Source organism: Neovison vison, chromosome 5, assembly GCF_020171115.1.
Source record: "Neovison vison isolate M4711 chromosome 5, ASM_NN_V1, whole genome shotgun sequence".
Lineage (NCBI taxonomy): Eukaryota > Metazoa > Chordata > Mammalia > Carnivora > Mustelidae > Neogale > Neogale vison.
The window spans coordinates 61,092,405-61,120,381 of record NC_058095.1 but is presented as its reverse complement, the minus strand read 5'-3'; positions in this window follow the sequence as shown (position 1 = coordinate 61,120,381).

The window sequence follows — 27,977 nt, the reverse complement described above, 5'->3', positions numbered from 1 at the left end:
ATTTACAACTAATCTAAGTCCGCCTTAAATGATATTATGTTACTTCATGTGTAGTACAGGTACCTTGTAACAGAGTATTTGCAATTCCTCTCTCATCCATTATGATAGGCTGTCATTCATTTTAATTACCCATAGGCTATAATTGCCCAATAAGCTGTCATGATTATTGCTTTCAATCAAGTTAACTTTAGATAAATTTAGAATTTAAAAATAAGGGTTATTTTTTGCCTTCATTTACATCTTCTCTGATATTCTTCCTTTCTTTATGAGATCCAAATTTCTGACCATATTTTTGTTCTGTCTTCAATTATTTAACTTTTGTGGGTGGGGCAGAGTAGTTCCAGGGATGATAAAAAAAATCCCTCAGTTTTCTCTTTATAAATCTTTATTTCTCCTTAATTTTTGAAAAATAATCTCTGGGTATAGAATTGTAGGTTGGTAGATTTTTTTTCTTTCAACACTTGAAACATTTCATTCCATTGTTTTTTGGTTTTGTTTTGCTTAGATGAAAAGAAGTCCACCACAATTCTTGTTTTTGTTCCTCTATAGGTAAGGGTTTTTTTGGTTTTTGTTTTGTTTTGTTTTGTTGTTTGGTTTGGTTTTTTTTTTTTAACTTTTGGTTTTTTCAGATTTGGGGTAGTCTGCCTTGAGATCTCCGTTTCCTAATGGTCCCCCAAAAATCATGATTTTCAGTGTGTTCAGCTCTTGTTATAAGTACAAGCTAATTTCTAAGCTCTTAAAGTTTGGAGTTGAAATCAGAAGACCAGACCATTTATTTTGAACCTATATTCAACTTTCAAGCAAACCATCAGTCAAGTTTCAGAGCAAAATACAGACATTTTTAGGGGCACCTGAGTGGCTCAGTCAGTTAAGCAGCTGACTCTTGATTTCAGATCAGGTCATGATCTCAGGGTTCTGAGACTGAGCCCTGAGTCAGGCTCTGTGCTCAGTAGGGAGTCTTCTTGAGAGAATTTTCCTCCCCCTCTCTCTCTGCACCTTTCCCCCCTTATGCATTCTCGCTCTCTCTAAAATTTTTTTATGAAGACATTTTTAGATGTGGATGGACTCAGAAACACCCAATAATTGAGATCATTAATGAAATGGTATAGAAAATTCAGAAACAAATAAAATATTGGAAGCTGTCAGATCTAGGATATAGTGGGTTTACCCTAGGAAGCAGAGATAGGAAATCTTGGGATGACTGACACCTGGAGAGTAACTGGTCCACAGTGGAGCAGAAGATTCCAGGGTCTCCAAGGAATGGCTATGAAGGAAGTAGATCCCATGCAGATATGACCGATAGGCTAGAAAATTTGAGAAAATCGTAAAGACACACCATTCTCTTGTCAACAAGAGGAAATCAAGGCTATTGGCAATCCTGGTGCAGGGCTGGGATCTGTATAAAAAAGTCATGGTTGATTTCTGGTTCCAGTAATAACCTGACTAACCAAGCAGCAACAAAATACCTTAAAATGATCATTTTACATGTGTTGCTGAGCTGGCAAGAAAATAAGGAAAATCCTCAGAGGCCAATTACAGAGCTAATGCATGAATCCAGTGAAATGAGCTTTGAAGCTGCTGACTGCCCAAAGGGCATCCACATTACTCTTTTACCCAAATATTCACTTTTTACAATTGCCCAGGGAAAAGAGACTAGGTCTAGGAATGTGTTTCTTTCTTACAAAATGTTCCTTACCTAACAGAGAGTTGGTACAAAAATTCCTGTGGGTCTGAGACATCTTCAGTGAAATGGAATCCGGAAAACCAACCCACTAAACAGACAAACAAACAAAAACAACTGAATTCCACCCCACAAAAGGAGAGACAGAAGCAAAGTACCTATCATTACCTTGTCTCTGGGTGAAAAGAAAAAATAACTTGTTTCATAATTTGCAGTGATGGGCTGGCTTTTACATGGATTTGAGGTCTGGAGCAATGCTATGGGAATATTCTAAAAACAAGCAAAGTAAATAATAAATATACTAAAAAATCAGTTGAAAGTGATTCCAGGAATTTATAATGCCTCCAGGAAAGATCAAACAAAATCTTTTTCAGAGAAATTGCCCTCCATGTAGACCTCAAAGAATTCTCACTATCCTACTGATAAATTTCCAATAAATACTAGCTTGCAATAAAAGCAAAACAAAACAAAGACCTAAAGACAAAGCATACAAGGAGAAAGACATCATAACTGAGAACAAGCCAATAAAACAAGAGCAGAAAAGACTCCAGAAATTGTTTTTATTAGATACAAAATATGTGTAAGAATGTTTAAAATGATTGCAGAAATCAGATGGAATTTTTAAAAGTATGAGTAAGGAACAAAAGAGTAATAACAATGAGCAGACGAAGGTTAATAAAAAGAATCGGCTAGAACTTACATGAGTGGGGGGGGAAAAGCCCAACCCTGATTTGTTACTTGATTGTGAACTGAGAGAACTGCTTTACTAAAGGTCTATAAACTTTGGGTGCAGGAATTTTTGCCACGAGACATGCCAAATTAAGTTTAATGGGAGACTTGGTGGTAGCAGTGGAAACAGTATGCAAAACACCTCGTCAGCACATTCAGAAGAGTGGGGTTTGGTTTGAGCCAAGATTCTAAGGAGTTGCCAAGGTCATTGACCTGGTATATTAGTTTATTTTAGGGCTCTTTTGGCTAAAGCAGTGGCAACTCCCTTACTCCAGCTCCAACATTCCACCAACTGATGACACCCCCAACCTCCCAATCCCATGGCTTCCACCATCTCTTCCCAGGTTGCTTTCCTGACCTGCATTGCCAACTCACTTGAGGCCTCTCAAGTTCACTAACGGCCACCAGTTCTCTCTCAGTGATGTCTCCTATCTCAGTGACACGACCTCCTCCAGTTATTCCAGTCAGAAAGTTCAATCTTCCTTGTCTCCTCTAGTCCCCCAACCCTAACCTCTCCTAAAGTAAATCACTCCAATATTATCAATTATACTCTGCTTGAAAGAAGAGATGCAAAACTCAATCATGTCTTTCTTTTTCATTCTCACAGACACAGGTGGGGCTTGATCTCAGGACCCTGAGATCATGACCTGAGTTGAAGGCAGACACCTAATAGACTGAGCAGCCCAGGTACAAATCCTAGCATATAGTAGGTGCTCAGTATGTATTTACTGAGCAAATCAAAAGTAAAATTGTAGCAGTAAGAAAGATAGCATACAATGAACTGGAGTCAAATGGGGTTTATTTCAGGAGTTTCTGAGCAGAAGGTGAAGATAATAGCCTAAATAACCAGCGGGCCAAGTCTTGGTGACTTTACTGCATCCCCAGGGATATTAAAGAATCACCTGGGGAAATACCATTTACACTCTTCAGTAGAAATATCTATGTGCCAGGACACATACTGAAGAAGATAGGAACCTAGACATGGGAATAAAGAAGACAGACAAATGGAAAGGAAGGGAGGGAGGGACGGAGATTATTATAGACAAGAAGAAAACTTAGGCAGCTACTCAAGCAAAATGACTTATTTCTTAAGTATAAATCATGTGGATTTCTAAGAGCCAACCCCACTAAACATGCACCTATATATATATAAAAATCAGATTTCTGATTTACATATTTATATATTTTATTCATATATATTTATATTATTTCTATATGATTTATGATTTTTATATTAAATATTTATATACATAAATGGTTGTCATTAATGTAAAACCCTGAAAAAGAGAGACTATGGGACAAATGGACCAATATAAGAAGCATACTATTGTCTACTGGAATACGCAGAAGTTTCAGTTTTGATTCTAGGGGCGCCTGGGTGGCTCAGTCAATTAAATAACCAACTCTTGACTTTGGCTCAGGTCACGATCTCAGGGTCATGAGATGGAGCCCCACATGGGGCTCCACGCTCACTGAGGAGTCTGCTGGAGATTCTCCCTCTCCCTCTGTCCCCCACCCCACTTATGCACATGCTTGCACACACTCTCTCTCTCAAATAAATAAATCTTAAAAAAAAAAGTTTCATTTGCAAATATCTTCTTCCATTCTGTGGGTTGCCTCTAAGTTTTGTTGACTGTTTCCTTTGCTGTGCAAAAGCTTTTTATCTTGATGAAGTCCCAATAGTTCATTTTTGCCTTTGTTTCCCTTGCCCTTGGAGATATGTCTTAGAAGAAGTTGGTGGGGGGGGTGGTAAGTGGGGTAATAGAATGGTGGGTACTAGGGAGGACATGTGTGGTGATGAGCACTGGGTGTTACATGTAGCTAATGAACAATGAACACCACACCAAAAACCACTGAACATAAAAAAAAAAAAAGTTTCAGTTTTAATTCTGTCATTCCCTCTAGAGCCTTAGAAAATTCCACCTGGTATGCCACTCTATAGTCAAAATCTCTTAACACAGCCAAAACCTTAAATAGATGTGGTCTGCACTGATCACTAGCCATAGTAAAAGTTTTCTTAGAAAAACCTGCTAAATCTTCAAATCTGAAAAGAACAGCTAGCTGCTATTCTAGAATCTTCAAATCCGCATGTAAAAAGGACCACAAGAAGTTACCAGGTTCATTTCCTTTCCTACAAAAGTACACAATTCCCAGATTCTTGGCAATTTTGCCTCAGCCCTACTGACTTCCAAAAAAGTTCATGCAGTCTTGCTGGGTAGTTTTATAAAGGATCACCATGATAATATTTTCCCTTGCTTCCACTCAACCCTTCATGCTACAGCTTGTTCCACCATTACAATAAACAAACAAACAAATAAACTAAAATGTGCCAGTGGCTTTGGGACCAGGCAGTGGGTTTCTTGGAGTGAGACAGTAAAAACTTTAAGTGTTTGGAAGAAGCTGTTCCTCCACAGTCAAAGGCTTGCACAAAAGTGAGGAAAATCCTGGGGCACCTGGGTGGCTCAGTGAGTTAAGCCTCTGCCTTCAGCTCAGGTCATGATCTCGGGGTCCTGGGATGGAGCCCCGCATCCGGCTCTCTGCTCTGCAGGGAGCCTGCTTCCTCCTCTCTCTCTCTCTGCCTGCCTCTCTGCCCACTTGTGATCTCTCTCTGTCAGATAAATAAAAAAATCTTAAAAAAAAAAAAGTGAGGAAAATCTCAATGAAACTAAAGGAAGGGAAATCTTGGAGAAGAAGTGGCAGAAGGAGGGGGGAGTCACCTGGGTGGCTTAGTCGGTTAAGTGTCCAGCTCTTGATTCCAGCCCAGATCATGATGTCAGGGTCGTGAGATCTGTGCTCAATGTAGAACCTGCTTGAGATTCTCCCTCTCCCTTTACCCCTCCCCCAACCTGAGTGCATACACACTCACTCAGATAAAGAAATAAAATTTTTAAAATAAACAAAAAATAATGTTAGAAAGCTTAGCAACACTGCTGTTTGGAGTTATGTAGAAAGTAGAAAATTGGGTGGCTGGGTGGCTCAGTGGGTTAAAGCCTCTGCCTTCAGTTCAGGTCATGATCTCAGGGTCCTGGGATCGAGCCCCACGTTGGGCTCTCTGCTCAGCAGGGAGCCTGCTTCTCTCTCTCTCCCTGACTGCCTCTCTGCCTACTTGTGATCACTCTCTCTCTCTTTAGTAAATAAAATATTTTTTTTAAAAAAGAAAGTAGAAAAACTAATAAACTGCTAATTTGGCTGTGATTTCTATACAATTGTTAGAGGTGCCACCTGTTTCTCTCTTAGTGCTTATTGTAAACTGTGAGACAGCTTAATTGAGGAAAGGACCATTAAAGAAAAAGGAGATGAGACTGGGTGGTTCTGAAAATTCTCAGCACCTTCCAAGGGCAAATGATGGCTCTAAAATTAAGTCATGGGCGCCTGGGTGGCTCAGTGGGTAGGGCTGCTGCCTTCGGCTCGGGTCATGATCTCAGGGTCCTGGGATCGAGCCCCGCATCAGACTCTCTGCTCAGCAGGGAGCCTGCTTCCTCCTCTCTCTCTCTCTGTCTGCCTCTCTGCCTACTTGTGATCTCTCTCTGTCAAATAAATAAATAAAATCTTAAAAAAATAAAAAATAATAAAATTAAATTAAGTCATGACTTCCAAGCAAAGACCAAGCTCAGAGCACTGTCGGGAAACATGGTACAAAGATGAAGCCAATGGTTTGAATGTAAAGGATTTTCTAGAGCCCTCAGAAGAATCTCCCCTTGAGTATGAGCTGAATGTCCTGATTCACCGCTAACAAAAAGAGTATTACAGAAGGGATGGGTTCACTCTCTCTCAGTCTCAAATCTCTCTGGAGAAGTCAGCCATCATGTCAAGAGGTCCTATGAAGACACTCACGTTGTGAGAGACAAAGGGCCAGCAATACCCAGGGGAGCTCAGAAGTGGACCGCATGCCCCCATTAAACCATCTGATGAGACCACACACCCAGCCAACTGCTTGACTCAACCTTATGCAGGCCCTTCAGCCAAATGTACCCAGCTAAGCCATGATCAGATTCCTGGTCTATTAAAATCCATTTAAAATTTTTGAAAAACATTAGATAAAAAAAATCTTGTTTTCAACCTCTAAATTTGAGGGTAATGTGTTACATGGCAATGGATACCTAATACAGATATTTAGAAAAATAGTAAGACAGTCTCTTCTGGCACATCCAGAGGAGCTGTATGGCCAATAAAAAGCCAATGGGGATGAGGCATAGAAAGAAATGTCTGCTGTAGCCCTTCCTCACCAAGCACAGGCATGTGTCCACCCATTTACACATACACACACATCCACAGACCCTCACTCACTATGCCCATATATCTGTAGAGGGAACAATAATTCTCCTGTCCACATAATCCAGAGAGTGTGTAGGTTGGTTGGAGAATATGGCCGGGCACATAAACATGGTCAGGGGACAATGAGTCAAAGAACATCTTGCTATGGGACAAATGAAGAGAGAATATAGTTGTCGCTAGTGGAAGCAAGCGAGAAAAATGGCAAGGGAAGGCAAGAAGGAAGAAAACTGTGCTTTGTTTAAATAAGAAAGCCACGACACTCAAGAGTTGAGGTAAAATGCATAGAGGAAATTTCAAGAAACATATTCTAGAATATTCCATATGTCACGTGCATTAAATCAGTACCATAGTCTTCCAGGGCACTGTCTGCAAATATGTGGACAGTGCAGCACCGAGACCAGACTCCATGCGTTTTTTGTTGTTTTTTTTTTTTCCTTAAGGTATAGTTCTGCACCAAGAATTCCAATGGAGAAAACTGCCTTTTGGGGGACAGCAAAATTAAACAAGTGGGACGTACTCACTAGATAAATAAAGCATGTGAAGGCCAGAGAACTAAAGTTATACACCTACATCCTCACAGCTAATGAGGGGCAGAGCTAGAGAAAAGGATCCCAGGCTGACTTACTTTTCATGGGACCACTAATGTGTGAGAAAAGACATTTTTAGCAGTAAAGGGAACATCAAGAGGCCGGTTGCTAAAAATAGAGCAAGCAGGGTGATTGTCTAAAGTAGAAAGAGAGAAAAAAAAAATGAAATGGCCAGAATTATGAGGGTAGAAATAGAAGATATTAAAACTCAATTTTACTATTCTATTGATTTCAAACAACAGTACAGAAGCAGGATGGGTTTCCCCAAGGATGCCGGCGTCCGGGCTATGGGATCCCTGGTATAAGGTAGCCTGTAAAGTAAATACTCATTTTGCACCAGTTAGAAGAGAACTGATTTTCACTGCAATCTGTTAAAACAAAACAAACAAAAAAGACTAAAATTCAGCTTTAGCCGCCATTAGCTATAAATACTGGCATTCCAGAAACTATGCAGATGATTGATATAGCAAAGCCCCAAACTTGAATGTGTTCAGGGACGTGCTAAACATATTCTGTGGCTTTGCTCATCCTTCAAGGAAACGGTCAGCACATTCTAAGCAAATGGCTCATAGAGACGCACATTCAGAATCTGGTTTGGTTGCTATTTGTAAATTGCCTCAATGTCTGCAAATGCCTGTATGTGTGTGTTCCTTGAGGACAAGGTAGAGATCAAAAAGAATGGGAACGCTCTTGCCAACCCTCCGAGGCAGGCCAATGACGAACTTGAGATCAATCCCACAACCCTCAATTTTACAATCCCAGAAAGACTTGAACTTCAGCAACAGCATTGCTAAGCTGCCAGGTTTCTGAGTCATGGATAAAAATCCATCGTGTTTTGTTTTCCTTTTTGTCTTGTTTTTGTTCATTGCTGGGGTCAAGAGACCGATCTTCTCCAAGAGGTTATAAAATCCACAAAAAACAGACACAGGAAAATTTCTCGAGGATCCTCTTATTAAAGTCTGCAGCGTACTGAAATAAGGGAACAGATTTCAGGTGGGCACAGGTGCCTTTATTATTAGCATCACACCACAAGACAAGACACTGAGCTGATGCTTCTCTGTGCCCTTGGCAGAAGACCATTGAGTCTGCTTACAGACAGTGGAAGTTCTGCAAAGACTGAGCAATGGACCACAGCTAGCCAACCGGAATATTCTGGAAGCACACACTTTCCCCACAGGGTCAAAAGATACACAAATGCTAGGAAAATATATCAAAGTGACTACCACTTTGGACCCCCAAATATTTATGAACATTTAGCATCCCACTGTTTTCATAATCAAAGCCCCGATACCGGGAGAGAAGAATTTGCTGAGGAGGATTATCACAATAAGGTGAATTTTAACAGAAACATAAAACCTCAGAACTCCTATAAATATGCTGGATAGCGAGGTTGGGACCAAGTAGAAGAAATGAGGAGAATTTGCCTGGTGCGCTCCACGCAGAAAACAATCTGAAGTGGGGACAAGTCTAGAGTCTATCTCTTTCTCTTGTGAACAAGGAGGAATCGGGGCTTGGATTAGATTCTAAACAGAATTCACTCAACAGGCTTCTACAGTAGGCAAAATACCTCCAATTAATTAGAATGGCAAAGCCGTGTGCGTACATATACAAAAAACAAATGTGTGTGCATGTACATATAGAAAAAAAACAAATGTGCAGATTGTAAGTACATCCCGGGCTGGCTCAGAGCCAGATAAACACGTGACCTAAAAACCTTCGTAACTGTAGCGGGCTCAAGTCTGGAAAAGTGATTAAATATCTAAATGCAAGTGTCACCACTGTGTGCCCTCCCCCCCCCACCACATACACACACACACACACACCCCAGGGATGTTGGGATAGAAAGGAAGGCTCCTATATCCTAATTAAAAGTCCAAGCTTTTGCCCCATGGAATGCAAAACGCCTTTGGATACAGGAAACTGTTCTTCATCCAGCTCCACTCATAAAGCTGTCAATAAGTTGAGAAAGTAGCCTTGATGGTGTGGAAAAAACCACTTCTTTTAACGCGTGGGCCGCTAATAAAAATCTTTTCTGTTCGATGAAGTCCAACAAATCATCTAGGATCATATAAATAGCAAATTTAACAGCAAATTAGCAAGGCTTATAAAATATATGACCACTTAGGCAGCCAGGAAAGCTAAAAATCAAGGTTGGAGAATTACTAGATTTCGGCTCAAAGAATTTTTTTTTTTTTGGTCTTTTTAGGCTTTTCATCGGAAGACTTAAACTGCATTTTGAATGACTAAAGTACCTTTAAGAGGGGATACAATTAAATGAGCTGCTCTTGGCGAGGGTCGGGCCTCGCACACTTGATAACCACCCGAAAGTGAGTAATGATTTGCTCACCACGAGGGATCGGTGTGGAAGATTCCAGATTAGTCATACCTGGCATATGATCTTCTGATTTTCTGGTCATGGGCATTAGATGTGCATAAAAAAATTCTAGCAACTGGAGTTATGGGGGGGAATGATCCTATCATCTCTAGATGATGCACCAGACCCTAATGCTTCCAGAGAAATAAAAGAGGGGCTTTCCTTTGAGATTCTGATACAGTTGGGAGCCAGAGTGTGCTTTGAAGAAGTTCATTGATATCATGACTATTAAGCCTGTAAATTCCCCCATTGCTTTCCCTCCCCCTGTTAGAGGGATTCTCACTAGTTGTGTTCCAGAAATCAGACAGGTACTCACACATTCCTTATGTTTTATGTGCACTCTTCACTGAACATAAATTCTCAGAGCTGGTCACTTTGCAATAAAAAGCCCTTTTCACCGAATTTTGGCTCACGCAGTCCCTGGTTGGCTCTGAAACATTTTTAAGAACACAGACAAGGGGGGAAAAATATCAGTATTTTTGGAGTTTCCACCTTCACGAAGTATTAGAAGAGTCGATGTGTTTTAAGATGATTTCTTGCCTGGTTGTTTAGAGCTTTTGTGGTGTGTCTGGAACTTGTGTTTCTAAGGATGCTTTTTCAAGAACATCTGGATGCATGACAGCTGGAAATAAGCATCCCAATTCTTTTTCTTCAACTTCCCCACCTCTTAAGAATTAAAGAAGGTGATTATTAGAGACACAAAGGAGGGAATGGACTTTGTGTTCTGCTCAAGCCTGGAAACAAAGCCCATCTTTTGGGTCCTATGGATTTTGACTATAGTCACCGGCAGTGAGGAGTGCACAGCAGGGATGGAGACGACCACGGAAGGCTTCAGAGCACCACCGTCCAGCCAAAATATGATGTGATGCACAAACATGAGCCACGTATGTAAGTTTCAAATTTCTGGCAGCCACATTTTTTCAAAAAGTAAAAAAGTTGGTGAAAGTCTTTTTTTTTTTAATTTTTATTTTTTCAGTGTTCCAAGATTTATTGTTTATGCACCATAGCCAGTGCTCCATGCAATACGTGCCCTCCTTCACACCTCTACAGAGGAGTGGACAAAGAAGATATGGTCCACATATACCATGGACTATTACCCAGACATCAGAAAGGTGAAAGTAATTTTAATGGATATAATTTAACCCATCACAACACATGATCATCAATGAGATCATTTACATTCTTTTGCTGAACTAATTCTTCAAAACCCAGTGTATATTTTATATTTACAGTACATCTCAATTGGACTGGAACATTTCAAGTGATTGGTGGTCACCTGTGGGTAGGGGAACGTCGGTTTATAGGACAAGGTCAACTGCACAAAGAACCAGGGATACGAGGCTTCTCCTTAAAACATCTTCTGCATGAATACAGTAATACACATTTCTGAACTGCTGGGGCTCTTCCTGATGTTATAAGATCCCCTCCCCGCCCCCCCAAATCTATGCCCTGTGCACCAAGAAGACACAGCAACACCATTTGCTGTCCAAATGTAAAATCACATTCAGAATCACCGCTTCCTCCTACATCTTCCCTCCGGCCACCCCTACAAACACGCATGTGCTCCACCTCATTTTCATAAATACAGAAAAGAAACTACATAAAGACCCAATTTCCCCACAAATGTGTATTCAGTAATACAATAATTATTTTTATTTAAAGTTGTTGTTGTTGTTGTTTTAATTTGAGAAAGAGAATGAGCAAGAGAGAGCACAAGCTGGGGAAGGGGCAGAGGGAGAGGGAGAAACAGACTCCCCGCTGAGCAGGGAACCCAACGTGGGACTCAACTCTAGGACCCCAGGATCATGACCTGAGCTGAAGGCAGATGCTTAACTGACTGAGCCACCCAGGTTCCCAACAATAATTATTTTGTTTAAAAAAAAAAAAAAGCTAGGCACACGTGATTCAACACAACGATTAAATTCAACACATATACTGAGAGGGTCTCAGGAGTCCCAAAATGGTGCTAAGTATTAAAAGGGATGAAGAAAGAAAGAAATGCCCTGTAGGAGATCCACCTTTGGCAAAATACAAATACAAATACAAAATAAAATAAAAAGATAATTTTTTTTAAAAATTAAAAAATTACAACCAAACTAGGAGCTGGTTCTTTGAAAGAATTAATAAAATTGATAAACCCTTGGCCAGACTTATCAAAAAGAAAAGAGAAAGGACCCAAATAAATAAAATCATGAATGAAAGAGGAGAGATCACAACTAACACCAAAGAAATACAAACTATTATAAGAACATACTATGAGCAACTCTACGCCAACAAATTTGACAATCTGGAAGAAATGGATGCATTCCTAGAAACATATAAACTACCAAAATTGAACCAGGAAGAAATAGAAAGCCTGAACAGACCCATAACCAGTAAGGAGATTGAAACAGTCATTAAAAATCTCCAAACAAACAAAAGCCCAGGGCCAGATGGCTTCCCGGGGGAATTCTACCAAACATTTAAAGAAGAACTAATTCCTATTCTCCTGAAACTGTTCCAAAAAATAGAAATGGAAGGAAAACTGCCAAACTCATTTTATGAGGCCAGCATCACCTTGATCCCAAAACCAGACAAGGATCCCATCAAAAAAGAGAGCTATAGACCAATATCCTTGATGAACACAGATGCAAAAATTCTCACCAAAATACTAGCCAATAGGATTCAACAGTACATTAAAAGGATTATTCACCACGACCAAGTGGGATTTATCCCAGGGCTGCAAGGTTGGTTCAACATCCGCAAATCAGTCAATGTGATACAACACATCAATAAAAGAAAGAACAAGAACCATATGATACTCTCAATAGATGCTGAAAAAGCATTTGACAAAGTACAGCATCCCTTCCTGATCAAAACCCTTCAAAGTGTAGGGATAGAGGGCACATACCTCAATATCATCAAAGCCATCTATGAAAAACCCACCGCGAATATCATTCTCAATGGAGAAAAACTGAAAGCTTTTCCACTAAGGTCAGGAACACGGCAGGGATGTCCATTATCACCACTGCTATTCAACATAGTACTAGAAGTCCTAGCCTCAGCAATCAGACAACAAAAGGAAATTAAAGGCATCCAAATCGGCAAAGAAGAAGTCAAATTATCACTCTTCGCAGATGATATGATACTCTATGTGGAAAACCCAAAAGACTCCACTCCAAAACTGCTAGAACTTATACAGGAATTCAGTAAAGTGTCAGGATATAAGATCAATGCACAGAAATCAGTTGCACTTCTCTACACCAACAACAAGACAGAAGAAAGAGAAATTAAGGAGTCAATCCCATTTACAATTGCACCCCAAACCATAAGATACCTAGGAATAAACCTAACCAAAGAGGCTAAGAATCTATACTCAGAAAACTATAAAGTACTCATGAAAGAAATTGAGGAAGACACAAAGAAATGGAAAAATGTTCCATGCTCCTGGATTGGAAGAATAAATATTGTGAAAATGTCTATGCTACCTAAAGCAATCTACACATTTAATGCAATTCCTATCAAAGTACCATCCATCTTTTTCAAAGAAATGGAACAAATAATTTTAAAATTTATATGGAACCAGAAAAGACCTCGAATAGCCAAAGGGATATTGAAAAACCAAGCCAAAGTTGGTGGCATCACAATTCCGGACTTCAAGCTTTATTACAAAGCTGTCATCATCAAGACAGCATGGTACTGGCACAAAAACAGACACATAGACCAATGGAACAGAATAGAGAGCCCAGAAATAGACCCTCAACTCTATGGTCAACTAATCTTCGACAAAGCAGGAAAGAATGTCCAATGGAAAAAAGACAGCCTCTTCAATAAATGGTGTTGGGAAAATTGGACAGCCACGTGCAGAAAAATGAAATTGGACCATTTCCTTACACCACACACAAAAATAGATTCAAAATGGATTAAGGACCTCAATGTGAGAAAGGAATCCATCAAAATCCTTGAGGAGAACACAGGCAGCAACCTCTTCGACCTCAGCCGCAGCAACATCTTCCTAGGAACATCGCCAAAGGCAAGGGAAGCAAGGGCAAAAATGAACTTTTGGGATTTCATCAAGATCAAAAGCTTTTGCACAGCAAAGGAAACAGTTAACAAAACCAAAAGACAACTGACAGAATGGGAGAAGATATTTGCAAATGACATATCAGATAAAGGACTAGTGTCCAAAATCTATAAAGAACTTAACAAACTCAACACCCAAAGAACAAATAATCCAATCAAGGAATGGGCAGAGGACATGAACAGACGTTTCTGCAAAGAAGACATCCAGATGGCCAACAGACACATGAAAAAGTGCTCCATATCACTCGGCATCAGGGAAATACAAATCAAAACCACAATGAGATATCACCTCACACCAGTCAGAATGGCTAAAATCAACAAGTCAGGAAATGACAGATGCTGGCGAGGATGCGGAGAAAGGGGAACCCTCCTACACTGTTGGTGGGAATGCAAGCTGGTGCAACCCCTCTGGAAAACAGCATGGAGGTTCCTCAAAATGTTGAAAATAGAACTGCCCTATGACCCAGCAATTGCACTACTGGGAATTTACCCTAAAGATACAAACGTAGTGATCCAAAGGGGCACGTGCACCCGAATGTTTATAGCAGCAATGTCCACAATAGCCAAACTATGGAAAGAACCTAGATGTCCATCAACAGATGAATGGATCAAGAAGATGTGGTATATATACACAATGGAATACTATGCAGCCATCAAAAGAAACGAAATCTTGCCATTTGCGACAACATGGATGGAACTAGAGCGTATCATGCTTAGCGAAATAAGTCAAGCGGAGAAAGACAACTATCATATGATCTCCCTGATATGAGGGAGTGGTGATGCAACATGGGGGCTTAAGTGGGTAGGAGAAGAATCCATGAAACAAGATGGGATAGGGAGGGAGACAAACCATAAGTGACTCTTAATCTCACGAAACAAACTGTGGGTTGCTGGGGGGAGGGGGGTTGGGAGAAGGGGGGAAGGTTATGGACATTGGGGAGGGTATGTGCTTTTGGGTAAATTGGAAGGGGAGATGAACCATGAGAGACTATGGACTCCGAAAAACAGTCTGAGGGGTTTGAAGTGGCGGGGTGGGGTGGGAGGTTGGGGTACCAGGTGGTGGGTATTATAGAGGGCACAGCTTGCATGGAGCACTGGGTGTGGTGAAAAAATAATGAATACTGTTTTTCTGAAAATAAATAAATTGGAAAAAAAATTAAAAAATTATAAAACCATACAAACACATAAGATAAATGATAAAACAAATGAGAATGTAATCAACCACCAGAATGAAGGTGTGAAGAGTTAAGGCCAACCACCAAGTTAAAGGGAATGGCCCCTGCAAGGATTGCCCTTGCTTCTCACCGATTACCAATTCTGGGGGGTCCCTGGTTCAGGCTGCTGTCACCAAAGTAGCACAGACTGGACGATTCAAACAATAAACCTTCATTTCTCACAGTTTGGGAGGCTGGGAAGTCCAAGACCAAGGTGTTGGCAGGTTCCGCATCTTCTTTCTTTTTTTTTATTTTTAGCATAACAGTATTCATTGTTTTTGCACCACACCCAGTGCTCCATGCAATCCGTGCCCTCTCTAATACCCACCACCTGGTTCCCCCAACCTCCCACTCCCCCCGCCACTTCAGACCCCTCAGATTGTTTTTCAGAGTCCATAGTCTCTCATGGTTCACCTCCCCTTCCAATTCTTCTAATGAAGGTGAGGGCTCTCTTCTTGGGTTGTAGACTGCCGTCTTCTCACTGAGTCCTCGCATGACAGAAGGGGCGAGGGAGCACCCTGAGATGTTTTCTAAAGGGCATTACCCTCATTCGTGCTCATGATGTAAAAACCTCTCAAACATCCCAGCTCCTTATATCAATCCTTGGGGATTAGGATTTTAACATATGAATTCTAGAGGGATACAAATATTCAGTCCATAAAAGGGGACCCCCCCCCGCCACCCCAAAGCCGCTCTCAGTTTTAACAATTCACTAAATGGACTAAAGAAACTTCAGTGAAAGCTGTTATACTCGTGGTTATACTTAATTATAGGGAAAGGATGCAAATTAAAATCAGCCAAGGGAAGGGACACATAGGGCAGAGGCTGGGAAACTTCCAAATGTAAAGCTTCTGGTCATTGGTCATCGCTGCCCTGTAGGGTCATGGACAAGGTTAACTCTTTCCGGTCACTGTGGGTGACAATACACAAAGAGTACCACCAACCTTGGAAGAAGTTTAGCCCAGCCTTCGGTGTCCAGAGCCTTTATCAAGACTCAATCCCATACTGCCTGCATGGCCAACCCCTGGTGCCCAGCTCCCTTCCAGAGGTGGGGTTCATGCCTTTAGTCTCCAGTCCCTCCAGAGGCCAGAACTGATCCCACGTGGCCCCAAAGCCCCAACACGAACCACATGGTTAGAATGAAGAATGCCAAGGCTGCAAGCAAAGACAGATTGAGGAGGCGGAATGTTCCAGGAGGTGTCTAGAGATCACCCCCCCACCCTGCTATGGCTTTGTGCACCAAAGACAGGCATCTCTTTGGATAAGGTTAATTCTTCACTAGACAGAGGGGACAGGAACTGTCAGAATACGGAAAGACCAGGGTGGATGGGAGGAAGTGGAAACAGGAAGAGATTTTTATTTTTATTCAGTACTTTAGACATTACAGTGAAATGAATTCTAATGAAAATGGAGAAGCTCTAGAGATCCTTGGTCAGGGGAGCAGGAAAATGCCCACATCAGAGTGCTTCTGGAAGATGAGCGGGATTCTGAACTCTGCTTCTCTCTGTCTCTGTCTCTCCCTACTCTCTTCCCAGGGAATCATACCCAGACTCATGTTTTTTGATAAGCTGATCATGCTCTAATTTATATCTTTAGACTTGAACTCTATCTGGAGCTCCAGACTCACGTGACTTATGGTCTACCTGACGTTCCTTAATCCTTAATTCTTCCTCTCTCAACCAACATCTAGTCCAGCAGCATTGAGACCCCAAATCCAAACTCCATCTTAAGTCTGACCACATCCGGCCAAGCCCACTGCCTGAGGCGACCCTGATTCAACCCAGCTTCAACTCTCAGTTTAGATTCCTCTGATAGAAGTGCCCATAGCTGTCCTTTTCCCCTGCATGACTCACTCCCCACGCAGCAGCCCAAGTGATCCTTTTAAGGCACAAGTCACCTCATGGGACACCTCGACTTGAATTCCCTCAATGGAGCTCCCTGGCTCATTTAAAATATACACAAGTTCCCACCATCACCTTCAAAACCCTGCGTGGTTCCACTGCCACCAACTTCAACTCCTGTATATCTCTCTCATTCTCCACCCTCACTGGCTTCTCTCCTAAACACAGCAAGCTCCTTCCCATCTCTGGACCTCTTCATGCTCTTCTCTCAGACCCTGCCATGGCTGCTGTCTTCTTATCATTAAAGTCTGGGCTCAAATATTAGCTCCCCTGAGAGGTCTTCCCTGGCCATCCAATTGGAGTGGCACCCACTTCTCATCAGAGCACCCCATTTTGCTTCCTTAATATGAAGTATCAGTCTCTTAACTTAGTTTGTATATTTACCTTATATCTGTTTACGTGGGTTTTTGTTTTTGCTTTTTTGAGAGAGAGAGACAGAGAGAGCATGAGCAGGAGGAGGGTCAAAGGGAGCAGGCTCCCCACTGAGCAGGAAGCCCAACATGGGGCTCGATCCCAAGACCCTGAGACCATGACCTGAAATCAGACGTTTAACCTACTGAGTCACCTAGGTGCCCTTGTTTACTCTTTCTCTCTTAGCAGAGAAACTCCTTTGTGTGTCTGTGTGTGATGCCTCCACTCCAACAATAAATTATAATAAACTTTATCCTCGACCTTATCCTAACTTTCTCCTTCAAAGATCCTGAAGTACCCATTTGCTCTAACTGATAAAGTTACGGCTTCTGAAATTGGGACAAAGCATGGAATCAGTGGTTTTGAGATCATGGCATTCCCAAACCATGTAACATGAAGTTCTCAGTTCCTTAACTCATTCGATTTTTCTGCTGGAGTATTTTTTCACGTTGAGCTCTCCAGAGTACCTAGTTTGCTTGGTGTCTTTGCTCCTGAGTGATGATCATGTAAGTCTTCTGTTCTCACCACATTTCTCTTGTTCATTTTGCAACAAGGCTCAATATCTTATCATAGACAGGTACCAATGGAATGGACCCTCAGTGGTCACATTTCTAAGCAGCTGAGCTGGAGAGTTTAGGGTTTGGAAGACTTCCCCAGGGTCCTTAAAATAGCTACCCACTCCACCTAAGTTTACAATAGCCCTGGGTAGAGGAATAAGAAAATATTAGTACAACACATTTTAATAGTACATGGGCGGGATTAGTGAGATCCTGATATTCTAGGAAGCAGCGGGAATCAAAGGGAAGAGATGTTTTAAACAAATAAATAGCAAATAGCAACTGCTTGGGACAGGGAAAAACAAAGAAAGTAAAAACTCAAATGTGATGCCAAGATACTGAACCTTGTTGCAAAATGAACAAGAGAAAACTGTGACGAGAACAGAAGTCTGGCAAGGGGGAACACGTCAAGTTTGGAGTAATGGCAGAACAGCCATCCACAAATATCGACTAAGCAATTGGCAAACATGAGGATAGAGTTCCATGGTAGCTTGAGGCTGGTGATCTTGCTAACTCATGGCCTTGCTGGCACATGCAAAGCCTGTAAGTAATATAAATGAGAAATTCCTAGGTCCTGAAACACATGCAAAGGGAGATACCATAGTTTCTGGTACAGGCCAAAAAAAAAAAATTGGTACATAAATATGAAACACCAAGTATTTAATGACTCAGAACCCAGGTATTAGGTTTGGGTGACATGACATTCTGAGCGGCAGAATCAGCATAGTAACAGATTATTTCTGGGTCCTGGTATGGCTATTCCAGCAAGAGATACAATAAAAATCTGGGAGTCCCTTGCTCAAGCCTCTTCAGATTGGATAACTCTGTACAGTTGCCCAACAGTCTGTCACCACGACCCCAGGTGCACGAGTTCTCATGAAATTCAGAAAGAGGCGACATGTCGCTGAGACGTGGTCTTCCCATATATGGGTTTCATACCGTTTTTTGAGTAAAGCTAATGAGTAGAATTGAAAACGGTCTCTGACTTTCATTTCTAAGACAGTTCACTTCAGTGTGTGTCCTTCAGGACCCAAGTCCTAAGACGCAGAAATTTTATGTGACAAGTAAAGAAACATTTTTATGGTAAAAGTCACAAGCAACCATCAGAAAGAGATTGTCAGCAATAAATGCATGCCTTCAACTGACACAGTGACTGACACGTCAATAATATGGGCTGCCTTCAAGGGAAATCCCCTCTCATCCTTGCATCCAGCAGAACAAATGCAAAATTATCCAATACTTACATATTTCCCAAGGGCAAGATTAGGTAATCCTAGCCACAGGTAGCCACAGGATTATGCAATCATAGCCACAGGGGTGTGTGTGTGTGTGTGTGTGTGTGTGTGCGCGCAGGCTACATACATTTACATTTTCTATTGATAATATTAAATATTAATTAAATTAAATATTTGCATTATTTAAGGTTTTCATCTAAATTATTGAAACTATGCAACAAATATAATTCTTTTTTTTTTTTTAAAGATTTTTACTTATTCAGAGAGAGAGCACACAAGCAGGGGGAGAACAAAAGGGAAAGAGAGAATCCCAAGCAGACTGCCCTGAGCATGAGGCCCAATCTGGGGTTGGATCTCAAAACCCTGAGTTCATGACCTGAGCCAAAATCAGGAGTTGGACATTTAACCGACTGAGCCACACAGGCCCCCTACAACAAATATGATTCTTATAAGGGTATCTGGTATTTAAGACTTTGTTTTTAGTATAAGCTACCTAGCCACTACTGGCTCAAACATTACCAAAAAATTATAATATCTTCTTCTGATTACAAAAGCAACATCTGTTTGGAAACTACAGAAAGGCTCTAAAAAGAACATGGACATTATAAGTGATTTCTGTGCCATGAGATAAACCTACTTAATTCTTTGAAATATTTTCTTCTAGTCTTTGCACATATAGGGATTTTTAGGGGCACCTGGGTGGCTCAGTCAGTTAAGCGTCTGCCTTCGGCTCAGGTCATGATTGCAGGGTCCTGGGATCGAGTCCCGTGTCGGGCTCCCTGCTGAGCTCTCCTCCCCACCTGTGTTCTCTCTCACAACTAAATAAAATCTTAAAAAAAAAATGTGCTGTATTGTGTATATTCATAATTCTTAAAAATCCTGTTTTTATATCCCTTCCTCCTGTTGTATATTTTTTTTCTAATTTCTTCATTAACACCACCTTAATATCTGTTTTATTATCTCTTCCTAAGAACTTTCTATTTGGCAACTTATCAATTCTGCTTTATTAATTTTTTACTGTTTTTATTAATTTCTGTTCTCATTATTCCCTTTCTCCTGACTCCTCAGTTTAGTCACTTTATTGTTGTTTTTCTACTTTCTTCTGTTGAACGCTGAATGTAAGTCGACTCTTTTTGTTCAGTAATGAAACATAATAGTAATATTTTAAAATTTATTAGTAGGCTTTCCCATTTTGCCTTTCTAAGGCATAATATTCACCCCAGTCTTATCGGGGCAACCCACCTGCCTGAGAGGTCATCGGGAACTGTTGTAAAATAAATTCAAATGAAAAGACGGAAGCAATGAACATTCAGCTTCCAGCACAGAAGGGTAGGGTTTTACAGCAAGACCCATGTCTGTCTTGAGAAAAGCTTGTCTAGTGTCCTTCTTCCCCTCTCTTATCATATCAAATGATAGGCTGCAGGGTGTCTAGTAGCAATGATCCTAGCTTGCAGAAGAAAATGGAATAGGTTATACCCTTCCTGCCACTGGGAGAACTAGACAGGACAAAGGAGGATAGCGTCACGCGTGTCACCCGCTTCCCCTCCCCCACACTCTCGTCCAGAGAAAGAGATGGTTGCAAAACATGTTCCTTTATAAAACTCTATCACTGCAATTTTTGCTTTCTCATTCTAGTTAAAGAAATATTTTTAAATTTCTATGTATTTTGATTTTGTCCCGTGTTCATCTTACCCTCTTACTACTAATTTCCAGATGTATTGAAAAATGGTCAGAAACTGTGTCCTGTATTCCTCTTTGGAATTTTTTGAGAATTCCTATCAAGTCCAGAAGGCAACGAGGTAGTTTAGCATTCTATGTGCTGCTTATGACCCTCATCAAGTGTTTATAAATTTCACTGCATTTTTAAATTCAGCAAAGGTGTTTTTCTTACTAGAAAAAGTTCTGACCTCACATTAGTCCCTATTCCCTGTTTTTTGTTTCAATTTCTATAAGGTTATTATGAAAGTTACAAAGATTAATTAACTTCTTTCATGCTTTTCTTTTCCAACGGAAGTCTAAACTCAGGGTGCACTTTGAAATGTATTAAAGTGTGAAGAGTTTTTTCATATGCTTTTATCAAGATTACTTCATCTTTTCCTCCTCATGGTCTCATACATTAAAGGGCAACGTATGTAAGAAATAACTTAGAAATGCATGGGTTCTTAAGGCTTTGATATGAATGAACATGGTAAGAATTTAGGGAAATGAAAGAGGAAGTGAATGTATAAAGATGGAAAATTCAAAGTCTCAAAAATAAATGAATAAACTAAATATTGTTCAGTTTAATAAAAGTTGACAGAATGAATGAACAAAATTCCTTTAGCTGTAAATTGGAATTAGCAGTTGAAGAGAATTAAGCAACCAGGTCCAACAGCCTCATTGTGCCTTATTATTTCGGATTAAGGGTCATGTGATGATTCTCTGGCAAAAAGCTGAAATTCAAAAACCCAAGTGAATGGACCAAATAGAGTAAGAGACAACACTTCCTTGAGATTTTTGCAATTTTCTTTCTATTATCGGTCTTTTTACATCTCTCACTCTCCCATTTGTCTTGTTCCATTTCTATAATAAATCAGCTTCCATTTCTGGACAAACTGGACGTCGCTGTCGTCAATACTGGTTTTCGTCTTCTCATTGACAAGCTTAAAGGCAACAACAAAACCCAAATAACTTTCACCAACCGAATAAAAAACTGCATTGCAATAACCCTTTAATTTCAGGTTCATCATCTCCCACTATTCAGCAGTCAACCTGGAGAGGTAATCACGGGTCTGCATTAGGGGCAGCCTGGAGGGTGGTCCACATGAGCAGGGTTGAGGTCATTGCAGGGGCAGGGTGAAAGGTCAGCTTTCCCTGCTGCACCTGGAGGATTTATAAATGGGGATATTTTAGTCTCTAGCACAGGCCACTCCTTAGCCTGAGAGAGCACAAATATTTACAGAAGGAAAACCAAATAGGAGCACTGCTGCATTGCTGGGCTGGGCTGCTGAACTTAATGGAGGGTTTCTTTCCCCCTATGGATTTCAAAGCAGCCTGAACTAAGGATCCTAAAGCAAACAGCATATCTGAGATTTAATGGAAAGGAAAACACGCACATAGCATAAAAGCTCCATTATTATTCCTTAGCACTTAATTCTAGGCAAAGTGCATTGCAGTGACTTTTCGATGTGCCACTCTCTCCCCTGCCTGTGAAGGAGGTCAGCAGCTCAGCGGTGATACGCTTGGATGACCTCCACCATGAGCCTCAGTCTCCTTGAGGACCAGGAAGCAGGGATGTGCGGCTAGGTTAGATGGATTTATGGTGCCGTGACATCCATGAACAGTGCCAGGTGATGGTTCCTACCACCTGAGATGATCACTGGGAAGCTAAATGCCGTAAAGGGAAGGGGTAGAACCCAAGGTTTACCAGTAGTTCCATAGGCTTGGGACTCACACTTGATAATTTCTTTTCTCCTTTAGCCTTTTTTTTTTTTTTTTGCAACTGTGATAATTTGCAAATGGTATAATGCTTGTAATACCACTGTACAGAGCGAGGTAGAAAACATTTCCATCTCCCCAGAAAGCTCCTTGAGTCCTGTTGGTCATTTCTCCCTAGTAACTACTATGCTGATGCTGATCCTGGCGGATTGGTCGTGCCCTCTTCTGGCATCACACAACACACTCGCTCGTGCTTGGGCTTTTTGCAATCAGTGTAATGACTGAGGTTCATCCGTGATACTGCGTGTATCCATAGTTGGTTCTTTTGATTGGTGAGTAGTGTTCTTTGTGTTATATTCATCTGTTCTCCTGGTGATGGACATGTGGACTTCTGGAAGTCGGGGCCACTGCAGTCGAGCTGCTCTGCACTGTTCTGGTGCAAGTACCTGTGGGAATGTACACACTGATTGCTCTGGGGCTGGAATTGCTGGACCAGGTAGGGCAGGAAGATGTTTAACTGTAAACGAAAATGACTAAACAGTTTTCTAAAGTGGCTGAACTGCTTTAGTCTCCCAATGGTAATGTACGAGAGCTTGTTGATCAACATCCTTGACCAAGTTTGGTCTTGCCGGATTTTTACATTTTAACTATTCCCGTGGGAGTGGCAGGTAGTGACATCTCGTTTGGGTCTTAATTTGCATTTCTTTGATGAATAATGATGTTGAGCAACAATGTTTCATCTGCTTTTTGGCAATTCAGATCCCTTCTTTGGTACAGCATGGGACTGAATCTTTTGCCCATTTTTAATTGGTAGTTTGGTTTTCGTTTTTTATTTGTAGGGTGTAGTATTCTGATGAGTTCTTTGTTAAACATATATATCACTCTAACTTTTATTTATTTTTTTTAAGATTTTATTTATTTGACAGAGAGGGAGATCACAAGTAGGCAGAGAGAGAGGGGAAAGCAGACTCCCCACCGAGCAGAGAGTCCGATGCGGGGCTCGATCCCAGGACCCTGAAATCATGACCCAAGCCTAAGGCAGTGGCTTAACCCACTGAGCCACCCAGGCGCCCGACTCTAACTTTTATTGATCCTTTATGCTCATCTATAAAATGGGGTTAACATTGTTTATGAAGATTAAATGAGTTTATGTATTATGCCTTCTGTCACTTCAATTTCTATACTCCTGAACACAGATAGCTTCTGCGGCAAACATCATTTGTTATAATTAATCAAAAATCAAGTGATGTATGAGTGGAGAGAAAGTTTCTCATTCCCAAAGCAGGAATTTAAGAGAAATTGTCTTTAAAAAATATAGGCATAGAGATTACAAAAATTGTACTTTTAAAAAGTAACTAGCAGAACAAATATTCATCTCTTTCTATTGTCTGGTAAAATCAACCACAGAACAAAAGAAACAGACCACATAATCGTAGATTTATAAAGCTACAAAACCAGAAAATGTATCATGAAGTATATAACATAATTAAAACCAAAACTATATCACATCATTAAATAAAATGTACTAAATGCATTCATCAATAGAAAAAAGACATTTGGGAGGTGCCTAGGTGGCTCAGTCGGTTAAGCATCCAACTCTTGGTTTTGGCTCAGGTCGTGATCTTGAGGTCCTGGGATCAAGCCCTGTGTAGGGCTCTGTGCTCAGCATGAAGTCTGCTTCAGATTCTCTCCACCTACCCGCATTCTTTCTCACCAATAATTTTTTTTTTTTAAAGAAAAAAGACATCTGGGTTGGGTCACAAAACAAATGTTCCAGATATAAAACAACAGAAACATGATCCAGAAAAATTGGTTATAATGAATTGGCAGTGGAAGTAAAGGAAGGTTAGAAATAACTCTTAACGATATTTATGACCACAAAGCAAAAACCATGGGAGGCATTATGGGAAATACATAGAAATACATTAGGAGAAGGATGTTTTAATTCATGTATTTCTTTCCATAAAAGAAAAAATTGACTGATCATAATAAATAAGAAGTGAGAAGATGAAGAAAAGACTATTTTAAAATTCGGTCAGTCCATGTTATTAAGCCGTAAGAAAATATCAATACATTTCAAAAAGATGAGATGTGCAAATTAATATCAAACCAAAAAACAAAAGCCCTACCTCTTAAAAAAATTTTAAAATACTTTCTCATCAACTCTCTTTTTTTTTTTTTTTAGATTTTATTTATTTATTTCACAGATCACAAGTAGGCAGAGAGGCAGGCAGAAAGAGAGGAGAAAGCAGGCTCTCTGCAGAGCAGAGAGCCCGATGCGGGGCTCAATCCCAGGACCCTGGGATCATGACCTGAGCCGAAGGCAGAGGCTTTAACCCACTGAGCCACCCAGGTGCCCCACTTTCTCATCAACTCTTAAGTCAATGAGGAAAACTAACGTAATCTGTAGAACTTCAGAAATGAACAATGAAAATTTTACATATTAGACTCCATGAAATACAGCAAAAGCAGTGCTTAGAGGAAAGCTGATAAGTCTTCAATACATGTTTTAAATGAAAAAATAACAATGTGTGAATTAGGCGTTCAACTCAAGAAATCAGAAAACCACCACCAAAAACTGAATAAAACAAAAAGGGATAAATTAAGATGAAAAAAAGAAACGAATGAATTACAGTACAGAAAATGGAATAATTAATAAATAATTCCCAGATCTGGTTCTTTGAAATAGAAAATAGAAAATAAATTAACTTTCATCCTTAACATTAAAAACAAGCTCAAATAACAACACAAGAAATAATAGGAAACAACCACAAATACAGAGAAATTTTTTAAAAGACAAGTAACTATTTTCTTCTACTTTGTGAAAATAAACCTGAAAGCTTGAATAAAATAAATGCTTTCCTAGGAAAGTATGATTAAAATTGACACCAGAAGATATGAGAAGTCCAAACACATCAATAACACATCAATTATAGTAGAAGAAACAGAGAGAGCTGTCAAGAACTCCACTCCACAAAATACCCAAACACAATTGGTTTCATGGCATAAAGATTTCAAATCTTTAAAGGACAGAAAACTGCAATGGTATTTAAACTGTTCAAGGAAAAAAGTTAACTTTTACAGAAAAAAAGTGATAAATTGAACTACCTGCAATCATGAATTATCGCATTAAAAAAAAAAAGGGAAGTCAAGAGACAACAGATGGAAAAACACATTTACAACTCCTGTCGCTAATGTTATAAATTTCTCCCAAATCAATATGGAAAGACAACCGCCTAATAGAAAAAATGAGTAAAGTATGTGTGCGCAGTGCACGGGACATACATGTGACTGAAATATATTCATATATCCTTAACTTCACTAATAATAGAAAGGTAAATTAAAACTAGAATCAAAGAACATTATTCATAATTGGACTGGCGACACAAAGATTTTATAAACCAGGAAGGCTCACTACTGCTTGAGTAATGGCAGACTGCCAATTAAAGTAATAGGTTTTAAATGCTGGATTAATTTATGTATATTTTAACAGGTAAATCATCAAATTTTTAAATATATTACAAAAGAACGGACCATGAAAAGTCCCCCATGTAACCTTGGCCACCCAGCTCCCTTTCCCAAAGTCCATGTTTGTCATGTTATCAGTTTCTGAGGCATTCTTCCAGAACTACTTTAATTATTTTCACTTACTCATTCAAAAACATGGAGCACCTACTATAAGAAGGTACCAAAGGTTTTCGTAAACAAAAAGCTTTCCTCAAATGGATTTTGCCCTCCTAGAGTTTTTATTCCAGGAGGGGATCCAGGAAAATAAATAAATAGATTTAAAAATTAAAAGATTAAAAAAAAAAAGGAGAGACATAAATAATGATGAAGAAAAACAAGAAAGCAGAAAAGCTGGGTATGAAACTCCGCTATGGGAAGGGTCTGAAATACTAGAAATGCAGGTCAAAGTAGATCTTACTGAGAAAATGGCTTTTTAGGGGCGCCAAAGTGGCTCAGTGGGTTAAAGCCTCTGCCTTCAGCTCAGGTCATGATCCCAGGGTCCTGGGATCGAGCCCCACATCGGGCTCTCTGCTTAGCAGGGAGCCTGCTTCCTCCTCTCTCTCTGCCTGCCTCTCTGCCTACTTGTAATCTCTGTCTGTCTGTCAAATAAATAAAATCTTTAAAAAAAAAAAAGAAAAGAAAATGACTTTTTAGCCAAGATTTGAAGGAACCAGGAGAGCTAGCTATGCTGCTGGGAAGGGCTGTCCAGGAAGGAACAACAAACAGAAAAGCCTGGAAGCCTCTTACACTTGTTGGTGGGAATGCGAGTTGGTGCAGCCATTTTGGGAAACAGTATAGAGGTTCCTCAAAAAGTTAGAAACAGAACTACCTTACGACCCAGAAATTGCACTACTGGGTATTTACCCCAAAGATACAGATATAGTGAAGAGAAGGGGCACAGGCACCCCAATGTCCATAGCACCATGTCCACAATAGCCAAACTGTGGAATTAGCCAAGATACCCTTCAACAGATGAATGGATAAAGAAGGTGGGGTCCATATACACAATGGAATATTACGCAGCCATCAGAAAGGATGAATGCCCACCACTTGCATCGGCATGGATGGGACTGGAGGAGATTGTGCTGAGTGAAATAAGTCTAGCAGAGAAAGACAGTTATCATATGGTTTCACTTATATGTGGAACATAAGGAATAGCATGGAGGACATTAGGAGAAGGAAGGGGAAAATGAAGGGGGGTAGTCAGAGGGGGAGACAAACCATGAGAGACTATGGACTCCATGAAAAAACTGAGGGTTTCAGAGGGGAAGGGGGTGGAGGGATGGTTGAGCCCATTGATGGGCATTAAGGAGGGCAAGGATTACATGGAGCGCTGGGTATTATATGCAAACAATGAATCATGGAACACGACATCAAAAACTAATGATGTACTCTAGGGTGACTAACACAGCAATATAAAATTAAAAAGAAAAATTTAAACCAGGTGGTGGGTATTATAGAGGGCACGGCTTGCATGGAGCAATGGGTGTGGTGAAAAAATAATGAATACTGTTTTTCTGAAAATAAATAAATTGGAAAAAAAAGAAAAATTTAAAAATAAAATATTAAAAGCCTAGAATATAGATTCTGGGATTCTGGGAAGACCAGGATGGCTGGAGCCCAGAGCAAGAGGAGGGGTGTAGGGGAGCCATGTCCTGTAGGTCATCCTAGGGACTCTGGTTTGTACTCTTAAGAAGTTGGGGAATCTTTGAAATGCAGAAAAGGTGCATCATCTTACCCTTTCTTTAAGAAAAACAACCCTATGTAGAAATCCAAGGAGCAAGGAAAGAGGCCGTGACCCGTTCAGAGCTGGTCTCAACCAGCCCTGTGAGAGATGGGGGCAGTTTGGACCTGAGTGGTGGCAATGAAGGGCGGTGAACAGAGTTGAATTCCAAATCTGTTTTGAAGGGAGAGCAAACATGTACGGATTCCCCCCATCCCTTTTCCGTTTACAGATGCTGGTGCACCAGGCATTCTGTTCTAAAACAGCCTTCTGAGTTTCACACTAGAACTTGGCAGTTTTTCCA